General features: G+C 38.2%; 1 pseudogene; it reads left to right on the top strand.

Annotated features, from left to right (window-relative positions):
- The first annotated feature begins 244 nt into the window (after positions 1-244).
- LOC149256410 (gibberellin receptor GID1C pseudogene) lies at positions 245-6,435 on the top strand (annotated as a pseudogene).
- Positions 6,436-11,077: the final 4,642 nt, after the last annotated feature.

Genomic DNA, 11,077 nt, shown 5'->3' with positions numbered 1-11,077 from the left:
GTTTATGGGAGAATCTTATTGGTGTGTTGGTTGTGCAATGATCTCCCCACTTGTTGTGTCAGTTCACATAGAACATGTATTATGAGCGCATGTCTCAATTCTTATCATCATATTCATATTTTGTTGTGTTCCGTTGCTTGAAGTTACATCGCTAAAGGAATCTTTCTATTCTTTGGATCTTTGAACAAGTATTTGAAAGCTTTAGCTTTCCTTTTTCACCTCTTCTTTCACTCACCACTCATCCATGGTCTTCAGAAGTACATTATTATTTGTTCTCATCTCAAATTTCAAGCTCATTTACAACCTTCTCCGTCGCCCCTACGACACATTCAACCATCACTTAGTAGAATTTTTGGACCGCAAGGCTCCTGTGAGCGTGACTCCTATCAGCATATTCTTCTCCCTCAATGTCATCATGGACAAGGATTCAGGCCTCTGGAGCTGAATTTACACTCCCATCGGTGCCACGTCGTACACCACCACCAATTCGGTGGGGCTTCTCATCATCCTCTTCTTCCACAACAGCAACGACGACAGTTTTTCGCACTCGTCTGCTAACAATGTTGTTTATGATGTCCTTTGCTAACATTTCTCCATCTTCTGCAGCACCATCGTGGTCTCTGTCAATTACCGCCAGGAACCAGAACGTATCTACCCGGTTCCCCATGAGGATGGTTGGACATGTTGAAGATAATGGAGAATATCCTAGAATAGGTAGAGTTGGTTCACATAGCCTCAGGATAGGAATTAGTTTCTATTTCTTAGGATTCTGTTCTAACTTCCCTAAAACTATGTATTCTATTTAATGTGTAATGTTGATGAACAATGTAGAGCATTCTGCAGAGCTAGACTCTTCTGGTTCAGACTCTCTTTCGTAGAGATGGCCAATGGGTTTTATTTTTTAATACAAACATTGCCATTTTTATCATGGTATCAGAGCGTCAGGGCTGAGGAACCTGTACGCTGGCTGGTGGGTGGTTCTTTGAACTGAAATTGTCGTAGGTTTTCAGTGGACAGCCGCGGCGATCACTAGTAAATCGTCGCAGGTTTTGAGTGTATAGCTGCGACGATCACTCTTAAATGGAATTTTTCATTTTTTTATCGTCTCACTTTTCAGGTGTACAGCCGCGACGGTCACGGAAAATTGATGAAAAACTGCGACGGTCTCTGAAATTGGGCATATTTCAGCGACTAGTCTCTGATATTGGGCAAATATTAGCGACTAGTCTCGGAAAATTGGTGTTTATCAGCGACTAGTCTCGGATATTGGGCAAATATCAGCAACGATTGTGTAAATCAGGGAAATTGCAAAGGGATCCAAGAACAAGGCTGTAGCTATCAGAGAAGCTGAGTGGGGAAGCCAAGAACAAGGTTGTAGCTGACAATAGGAGGTTTTCTGGAGGCTGAGAAGGAAACCATGGTGATCTGTGCGTGTGCTGCGAGATCAAACAACAGTGATCTATCTATGTCACAGATATGGGGTAAATTTAACATCTTTTACTTGTCGATTTTTTTCTTCTAAATCACCAAGATGAATAACAATATTTTTGAAGCATGCATGAATGAGCATAACAAGCTCGATGGTTCCAATTATCCAAATTGGAAGTTTAAGATGCAGACTCTGCTAGAAGCGCAGAGTGCTTCGAAAATCGGTAATGGGGATGAGCCGAAGCCCGCAGCTGGATCTGTAACAGTCCCAGATTGGGAGAAATGAGAAAGTAGAGCAAGGACAATGTTAAAGATGTCAGTGAAAGATTGTATTATACCACACATTAGAGAAGGTAAGTCAGCTAACGAGATTTGGGGAATTCTGAGGGAATTGTACGAGATCAGAAATTCAAATCGTCTTTTGTTCCTCAAGAGTAAGATTCTGTCCATGAAAATGGAGGAGAATGAAATGATTGCTTCATTTGTAGCAAGGATCAAGGATCTAAAATCCAAATTATCAGATATTGGTCATACAATGGACGATACATATCTTGTGACCATTACAATGAATGGTGTTATTGATGATTATCAGATGTTCATCACTAGGATCAATTCCAGAGAAAAGATCCCGCATTTTGAAGAGCTGACAGGTATACTAATGTAGGAAGAAGAGAGGAGATCGAATCTAAAGCCCCAGAGTACCGATCTTGCATTGGTGGCGAGGAAGAACTTCTACAAAGGGAAAGGAGGTCCACAACAAAAAAATGGAGCAAGTTCACATAAATGGCCAAATCTGACCCAAGGTATGCATCTGAATAAAAAATACTTTGAAACTAAATGTTTTTATTGCGGAAAATTGGGTCATATTGCTAGGGAATGTAGGAAAAATAATTATCATGAAGAACAACAGAAGCCAAAGAGACATGCATGTCATCTCGCGAATGGTGATTAGGTGTAGAATTTGAGGTTTTTCATGGCAGATCGTGATGAAAATGTTGATGCGTACATATGGTATGTAGATTCAGGAGTGTCAACACACATGACAGGGAACAAGAACTGGCTGGAGGATTTTAAAGAGATCAACGAAGGCACACAGATTTATCTAGGAGATGATAGAAGCCATCAAATCAAAGGATGTGGGAAAGTTTCTGTTATTCTACCTGATGGTAATATAAAACAAATTTATAATGTAATGTATGTGCCTGGCATAACTAAGAACTTGATTTCTGTATCAATGATTACAGATCAAGATTTGAAAGTTAAATTTTTAAAATCTAACTGTTACATTAAGGATCTGCTAGATGGTATGAAGACAATTGCTACAGGAATCCGGACAGGAGGACTGTCCAAGTTGGATGTGAGACCTGCACCGGTTCGAGCATTGACAACAGCGAGCCTAACTACAGAAGAGCTTTGGCATCGGAGATTTGATCACATCAATTACAATGATTTGCTGTTACTACAGAGGAAAGAAATGGTAAGAGATCTTCCTATGCTAAAGCAAGTACATAATGATTGCGATGCTTGTACTTTAGGAAAAATGCATAGAGAAGAATTCCCTGTTAGAGTAGAAAAGAAATAGAGGGATATACTGGAGTTAGTGCACACAGATCTTTGTGGTCCCATGCAGACAAAATCATTAGGAGGTGTAGTGTATTTCCTACTATTTATTGATGACTGTAAAGTTTTCTTGGGTGTATTTATTAAGTAAGAAGAGTCATACATTTGAATACTTTAAGCAGTTTAAAAATATGATTGAAAGACAAACAAGGAAACAGATAAAAATTCTCCGTTCTGATTAAGGGGGAGAATATAGGAAAGATGAGCTGATAAGATATTGTAAAGATCATGGAATTTTGCATCAGTTTACAGTACCCCATACTCCACAGTAGAATGGAGTAACAGAAATCTGGTGGAATGTGCGAGAAGTATTCTTAAAGGTAAGAATCTTTCAAATGGTTTTTGGGCTGAAGCAGTGAGTACTGCGGTTTACTTAAAAAATAGGAGTCCTACAAGAAGTCTTGAGTTTAAAACTCCTTTTGAAGCTTTGTATGGATATAAGCCTACAATAAGACACTTAAGAATATTTGGATGTAAAGCATTTGCCCACATACCAAAGGAAGATAGAAGAAAATTAGACTCAAAAGCCATCAAATGTACTTTTATAGGGTATTGTTTGTCATATAAAGCATACAAATTATTTTATCCCTCTACTCACAAGATCTTTGTTAATAGAGTTGTTAAATTCCATGAGCAGGATAGTGAAGAAACTGATGAGCACTATGATCGATGGGACATTCCGTACTTTGAAGAAGAGGATGTAGAGAACAATCAGGATCAGCAGCAAACAAAGACAGAGAATGAACAATAGCAATAGCAACAATAGCAACAACAGCAGCAACAACAAAAACAATAGCAGTAGGAATAAATAAGGTTTGAAACCACCACCCACCACTCAGGAGATCAGGTAGGAAAGCTCAAATGCCTACAAGATATAGGGAAAATGCATTTATAACTAGTATGATGAATGTTGTTGAACCATCTAGTTATAAAGAAGCAAATGAAAGTAGTGAATGGAAAATAGCCATGGAACAGGAATATGATTCAATAATTAGAAACAACACTTAGGAATTGGTAGAACTTCCTAGAGGAAAACAGGTCATAGGTTGCAAATGGTTATATAAATTGAAAATCAATGCAGATGGAACTATAGAAAAACTAAAAGGTAGGTTGGTTGCAAAGGGGTATACACAAAAAGAAGGGATAGCTTATGAAGAAACCTTCACCCCTATAGCTAAATTGAACACCATCAGAATGTTAATTGCTTTAGCTACTAAGAAACATTGGATGATGCACCAACTAGATGTAAAGTATGCATTTCGGAATGGGGAACTGAAAGAAGAGGTTTATTTAGAGCAATCGGAAGGGTTTGTCTAGAAGGGAAAAGAACATTTAGTCTGTAGGTTGAAGAAAGCACTCTATGGACTAAAACAAGCTCCCAGGTCATGGTATGAGAAAATTGATTCATTTTTTCTACAAGTTGGCTACAATAGAAGTAAGAATGACCCTAATCTTTACACCATGAAAGATGAACAAGGGTGCGTAGTGCTGATTTCATTATATGTAGATGATTTGATAATTATAGGTGATGCTATATATCTAATTGATGAAATCAAGCAGTAGATGTCACAGATGTTTGAGATGAAGCATCTCGGTGAACTCAGATATTGTTTAGGTCTCCAAATCTGGAGATATTGAGGTCAAACATTTCTGTCTCAAGCAAAGTATGTCAAAGACCTGTTAGTGAAGTTTAGAATGGATCAGTGCAAGTCTGCACAGGTACCATTGCAGCAAAACATCAAATTGCAGTGTGAGGATGGCTCAAAAGCGGCAGATGCAACACTTTACAGATAGCTGGTTGGGAGTCTGATCTACCTAACCACCACTAGACCTGATTTGGCTTATGCAGTTAGCGTGTTAAGCCAATTTATGTCTTAGCCTCTCGAAAGCCATTGGAATGCAACAAAGAATGTTTTGAGGTATCTACAAGGTAGTAGATTATGGAATTATTTACACTGACTCTTCTGATGTTAGATTGGCAGGATTTGCAAATTCATATTGGGCAGGAAATGTAGATGATCACAGATCTATAACAGGTTGTGCATTCAATCTTGGATCTGGGGTGATCACTTGGAGCAGCAAGAAATAGAACACAGTCTCCTTGTCCTCAGCAGAAGCAGAGTATCAAGCGGTTTGGTTGCGGATACTTCTCCAGGATGTTGGGGAAGAACATACAGCCACAACAATAATCAAATGCGACAATCAAAGTTCAATCAACCTGGCCAACAATCTGGTGTTTCACAAAAACACGAAACATATTGATACTCAATTCTATTTTGTAAGGGAGAAAGTGCAATCTAAATAAATTCATCTGGAATATTGTAATACATGTGATAATGTTGCGGACATTTTCACTAAGCCCCTTGGAAAAGTAAAATTTCAAACGTTTAGGGAGATGTTAGGCATATATGTGAACCCATTCTCCATGAAGGGGGAGTGTTGAAGATAATGGAGAATATCGTAGAATAGGTAGAGTTGGTTCACGTAGCTTCAGGATAGGAATTAGTTTCTATTTCTTAGGATGTTGTTCTAACTTCCCTAAAACTATGTATTCTATTCAATGCGTAATGTTGATGAACAATGTAGAGTGTTCTACAGAGCCAGACTCTCCTGGTTCAGACTCTCTTTCGTAGAGCTGACCAGTGGGTTTAATTTTTTAATACAAACATAGCCATTTTTATCAAGATAACCCTACATTGGGTCACGTAGCCTGCCGCACGACCCTGGATGTGCCACGAGATGGACACTGAGCGCAACTATTCCTAACTAGTGACAACATTATGCACCACGTCACCTATCGCACCAAAGAGATCAACATACCCATCGATGGAAACATCCTGCTGAACCCCATGTTTGGAGGTGAGCAATGAACAAAATCCAAGCATAGGCCTGACAAAAAATAATTCGTCACTATACAATACAAGGATTGTTATTGGAAATCCTTCTTTCTGATGAGAGCCAATAGGGATCATCGACCTATAATCCCTTCGACCCCCACAACCTGAGATTAAACAAAATTCAGTCCCCCCCAAGAGCTTGGTGGTTGTGGTGGGGCTAGATCTGTTACAATATTACTACTCGGATGAACTTCGACGAGCAGGTAAACAAAAAGGTGAAACTCATGCTCTTGGTGCAGGAACCATGGTGGAGAACAACGCTGTGGAGCTCCTTGTCCAGGACCTTACACAGCTCGATGAAATCCACCTCAACGAGTTAGTTGTACCCTTGCCCAAAAATAAATTGCATGGTGGTGTTAGAATCCATCTTCCAAAAGCCAAAGCTATTCGATGGCTCTTTCGAACAGTCAAGACCCATGAGTTTGACAACAAGAAGCAATCCCCTTGGATTTGGTCCGACACACATATTTTCGCATTACAACAACTGTAGTAGATATATATAGAATTGATTATGGCTTCAACAAGTTGGAGGATTGATCCCCATGATGCATTATTATTTATATATATGTTAGAAATAATTCATGCATGGACTATAGTGAACACAGTGAAGCCACCTTCAAGAAATTCCCATGCCAGAATACCAAGAGACTATGAGTTTTATGTGATTGTGCATGTAATGCTTTAGTCCCTCCCTCTGCCATCTCAATGTGGATGCAAATATTGTTCTCATTGCGTCCAAAGACATTCCACAACCATATGGGGATAATGCCAAAGAAATTATGGTAGACAACATGGAGAATCCATATAGACATAGTTATGATTTTGACACACACATTACTCTCACTTATATCCACAATCTAGTTGAGTATGAGTGTGTTGTCATGTTGAATGCAAACAATTTGTTTCTACATAAAACTAATGATGAACTTTTCCAATGCGAGAAGTTTTATGCCTTCATATTCTAGGCAGGATTATTCGTTTTACAACCATCATAGGTGGTATGCAAGGATATGCTTCCCGTTAATTCTGCTACAAAAAAGACAAAATCATCAATTAAGGATTGGGAGTTTGATAAGAAGTCATCGATTTTTTATGAAAACAATGGAAATTCTACGAAAGGGGTACATGGTGCTTGTGGGGTGTTAGGGTCAGAAATTAATGGCATTGCACATTCATCTGAATAATTCTCTTTAAGCTATGCAGTAGTATTTGGCATCCATTATTCATCCTACTTCTTAATACATTATTTGTTTGCAACCCAAATTAGACACGTTGGAACTTTGTATTCTTTCCTTATAGATATGCATTTGGAAGGTACTAGTTCCCATGTTGTCACCCTACTTCTTAATACATTATTTGCTTGCAACCCAAATTAGGCACGTTGGAACTTTGTATTCTTTCCTTATAGATATGCATTTGGAAGGTACTAGTTCCCATGTTGATTGTGTTGATTGTGCTATTGTCACTGCCTATCTTGAAGCATAATTCCGAGTGTGAAGAATTATCCCTCACAATGCCAAGGTAATGTCATGGTGGGACTATCAAATCACGACAATGGATTTCACAAATGTGAAACTTGAGTACTTGGAAGAAGTATTTACACCATCTTATTCGATAGTGAGAATCTACAAAGATAAGCCACCAAATAAGTTGTCAGATTTATACCAGGAAAACCGGCAAGAGAACTACCTCGAGGTCCATTTTCTAGGACATGCATTGTCACCCTCATAGTTGGCACACAAGAATTACAAGATACCTCTATCCTCAGACCCTCATTTATCATGGTTATTGGTGTTATGCATCGCTTACAAACTCAAGGTTACAGGTCAAACACACAAAACTATTTTCTAATGAAGTCCATTATCTCAGCCAAACACTGTCCACATCACAGTTTCCCCACCCAACATTACAGGGTATCTCTATCATCGACGCTTTGTTCATCATGGTTATGGGTCATCCACACAAAACTGTCATTGTCGAAATCTGTTTGTTTCGCCACACACTGTCAATATAATAGTTGGATCACAAGCATTTCAAGGTATCTCTATCCTTAGATCTTCTCCCATCAAGGTTATGGGTTATCTAAAAACCCTTGGTTATGGGTCACCCATAAACCCTTGGTTCCAGGTCAGCCACACAAAACCCTTGTCTTCAGCAGCACTTGCTCATCCACAACTTATCTTCAACAAAGGCTTCTCCAGAGAGGGAATGATCCGAATGCAAACTTACCCATGGTTTTTACCCATGATAATGTAACTAAAGGCCATAAATAACTCACCCATGGTATTATCCACCCATGGTATTTTCCCACCAATGGTATTTACCCATGGTAATGTAAGTAAAAAACGCTATAAATAACCAACCTCAATATGTAATTGGATAGATTATCCACCACAATGTAGCTTTTATAATTATTCTCAGTTTAAATAAAGAGGTTCTTTGTGTTTAAGTATGGGGGAAGATCTAAGGATAGAGCATCACCCGATGCAATGGGTGCTAAGTGAACAATTCAAAAAATCATGAGAAATTAGTCAGTTACGACTACCTCTCATGGAAATGGTCATACGTTTGAATGACTTACTTAACGCAGTTGAATCCCAAAAATGAAGGTTCTTTGTGGTTTTGGTTACTGTGTTTTTTTTTTGGCATTTCATTTTTTATTTTATTTTTCAGATAAAAAATGTTGGGTAATTTAATTGATCTTAAATTACTTCATTAATTGTCAACCAAGGTTTGTATACTTATGAAGTGTACGTGCACCATATATGCTAGGTGTTAGGCCCCTATAGCAATAGGTGTCATATGTCATGATTGACTTGATGAGCTATGTAATATGTTCATACCTTTTCTTGTTGCAAAGGTTTTCCATATTTTCAAAAAAAAATAAAAATAAAAAATGTAAAGAAGGTATACTCTAAAAGAAAAATCAAAGGGTAAAAAGAATAAAGATGGTCAAAAAATGAAAGAAAATGAACCCCAAACAAAAAATAGACCAGGAAAGTGTGCAAGTTTAAGTGCCACTACTTTTTCAGATTTTGTAATAAACAATTGTGTGTAGCTTGTCACTTATGCCACAATTCATGAATAGTCAAACTGTTTAAACTTGGCTAATTCATTTTTCAATTTCATGTTGTAGAAATAGAGAATAAATATCTGACCAAACAATGTAATCTTGGCAGATAATTAGATAGGTAGAGTAAATAAAAGGAGCTCAATAGTTTAATTTGAGCCCTTGGATGTAATAAGTGCAGACTTAGATAGGCTTTGCCATGTAAAAGAAAAGGAAGATTTGATAAGGGTTTGCCAGTCTAAGTGCACCCTAATAAAGAAGAAAAAATGCTAGGTTAAAGTAGGTAGGGTAGGTAGTTGATGTTGCAGAATCACATGTGATGAATAATGTCTCTAAATGTGTTAATCCTTCATTGACATCACAAGGCCAAGGCATATAGTTCATTGCAAGCATCTCAAGCAAAGCAAAGTCACAATAATTAACTCCCCTTCTCATTTCCCTAATTATTCACTAATTTCCCTTAAGAACTAAGGTATTTGTTAAATTGGAGGGGCTCAGAGCATTTCTCTGACTTCTGGAGGGACCAGAACCTCGGCCTAATAATTTAAAAAGCCTAAGTACTCAAAATCATCCATAAGTCATTCATTCACTTTCATAAGTCTTTTCCTAGTAAGTAAAATCCTATTTTACTTAGGAAAAATACACAATATAACATAAAAAACCCTTTTTCCACTCAAGCCTAAGTTAAATGCACAATTCTAATGTTTTTACTTAGCACTTTTCATTACATTACCATATTAATTTTTAACTTATGCTATATAATCCCTGCATAAACATTTTCCCCTTCTCGTGTTATTTAAATATATTAAAAATCCCAAATTTTTATATACGCAGCCCGCCCCTTTGGTTAAGTTATAACCATAAGTACATTTTAATCAGGATTAACTGGTTAACCTGTAACTAGTTAATAGCCCAATCCCCCGTTGCATTAATCAGGATTAATTAACCCTCACGGTTAATTAAGAACCCCCCAACCAATCACAACACCCCTAATATAATTAATTAATTCTTAATTATGTCAGGCTTGGTCACGTTAAACCCCGCCGCATCACGCCTCCCGTCAGCTGTCCGATCGTACCTCCAACATCCAACAGCTATTAACAATATCGCGCACCACTTTGTGACCGCGCGTTAGCGCACAATCACCAAGTGGTTTTCGTACAGTTCCTCCGCCATGCGTCAAGAAATATGTGGAATCGCTGGTCCAAGGTTAATTACCACTCATCCCCAAAAGCAGTGTGATACCAAACCACTTACCGCTATCCCGCATACGAAAAAACATCATTTCATTCCCCGTGCACGTCATCCGCCTGAAAACCAAAAACCCCCACCAACCTTGAATTTGTTAATAAAACAAACGAACGTCATTTTCATTGTTCTGTATTGCAAACTTGTGCTCCCATGCAAAGAATGTGGAGGTCAACTGTCTGAGGTTTCCAACCACCACCTTGCTAAGAAACTTGCAGCCGACGCAGCCCAGAACCTGTTAGCTACTACCAGCACCTGTTATTGAACTGTTCACTCCCCAAACATAGGTATTTATCCAATTTCCACCGAAACCCTGTAAGTTCACGTTTTACACTACAATTTCACATAAAAGGCCAAAATTCATTGCAAATTCAGTGTTTGTTTCACCATTTAAGTTCCCAGACCTGTTATTTTGCCCATTTTTCACAGAAAACCCAAATTCCTTTTTTGAATCCACAAGAACCAGAAATGGAAACCCCTGTGGCTTTGACTGTTGCACCCATGAATGCTCCTCATAAAGATTTAGACTATCTGCCTCTTGCAGATAAAGACTTCCAGATAAAAGACTTATCCACTGATAAAAACCACCTTAAAGTCTTTTGCCAAAGTAGAGACAACTATCTGAATGGCTCTAATATCCTAGGACTATGGGAATCTAACCTTCCCATGTATTTTCTCAGCTCAGTCCATGTTTTCCCTGATATAATTCATCAATGCCAAGCCAATTATGACCCTAACCATAGAGCAGTTATGTCTCCAAGCCAAACAGTCCTCTTCCCAATAACTGCTCAATCCATCAATGAAATGTTGCAAT

This window comes from Pinus tabuliformis, chromosome 7, assembly GCF_031772625.1.
Source record: "Pinus tabuliformis cultivar Carrire ecotype Pingquan chromosome 7, CPIR1, whole genome shotgun sequence".
NCBI classification, from domain to species: Eukaryota; Viridiplantae; Streptophyta; class Pinopsida; order Pinales; family Pinaceae; genus Pinus; species Pinus tabuliformis.
This window is presented reverse-complemented; position numbering and strand designations above follow the sequence as displayed.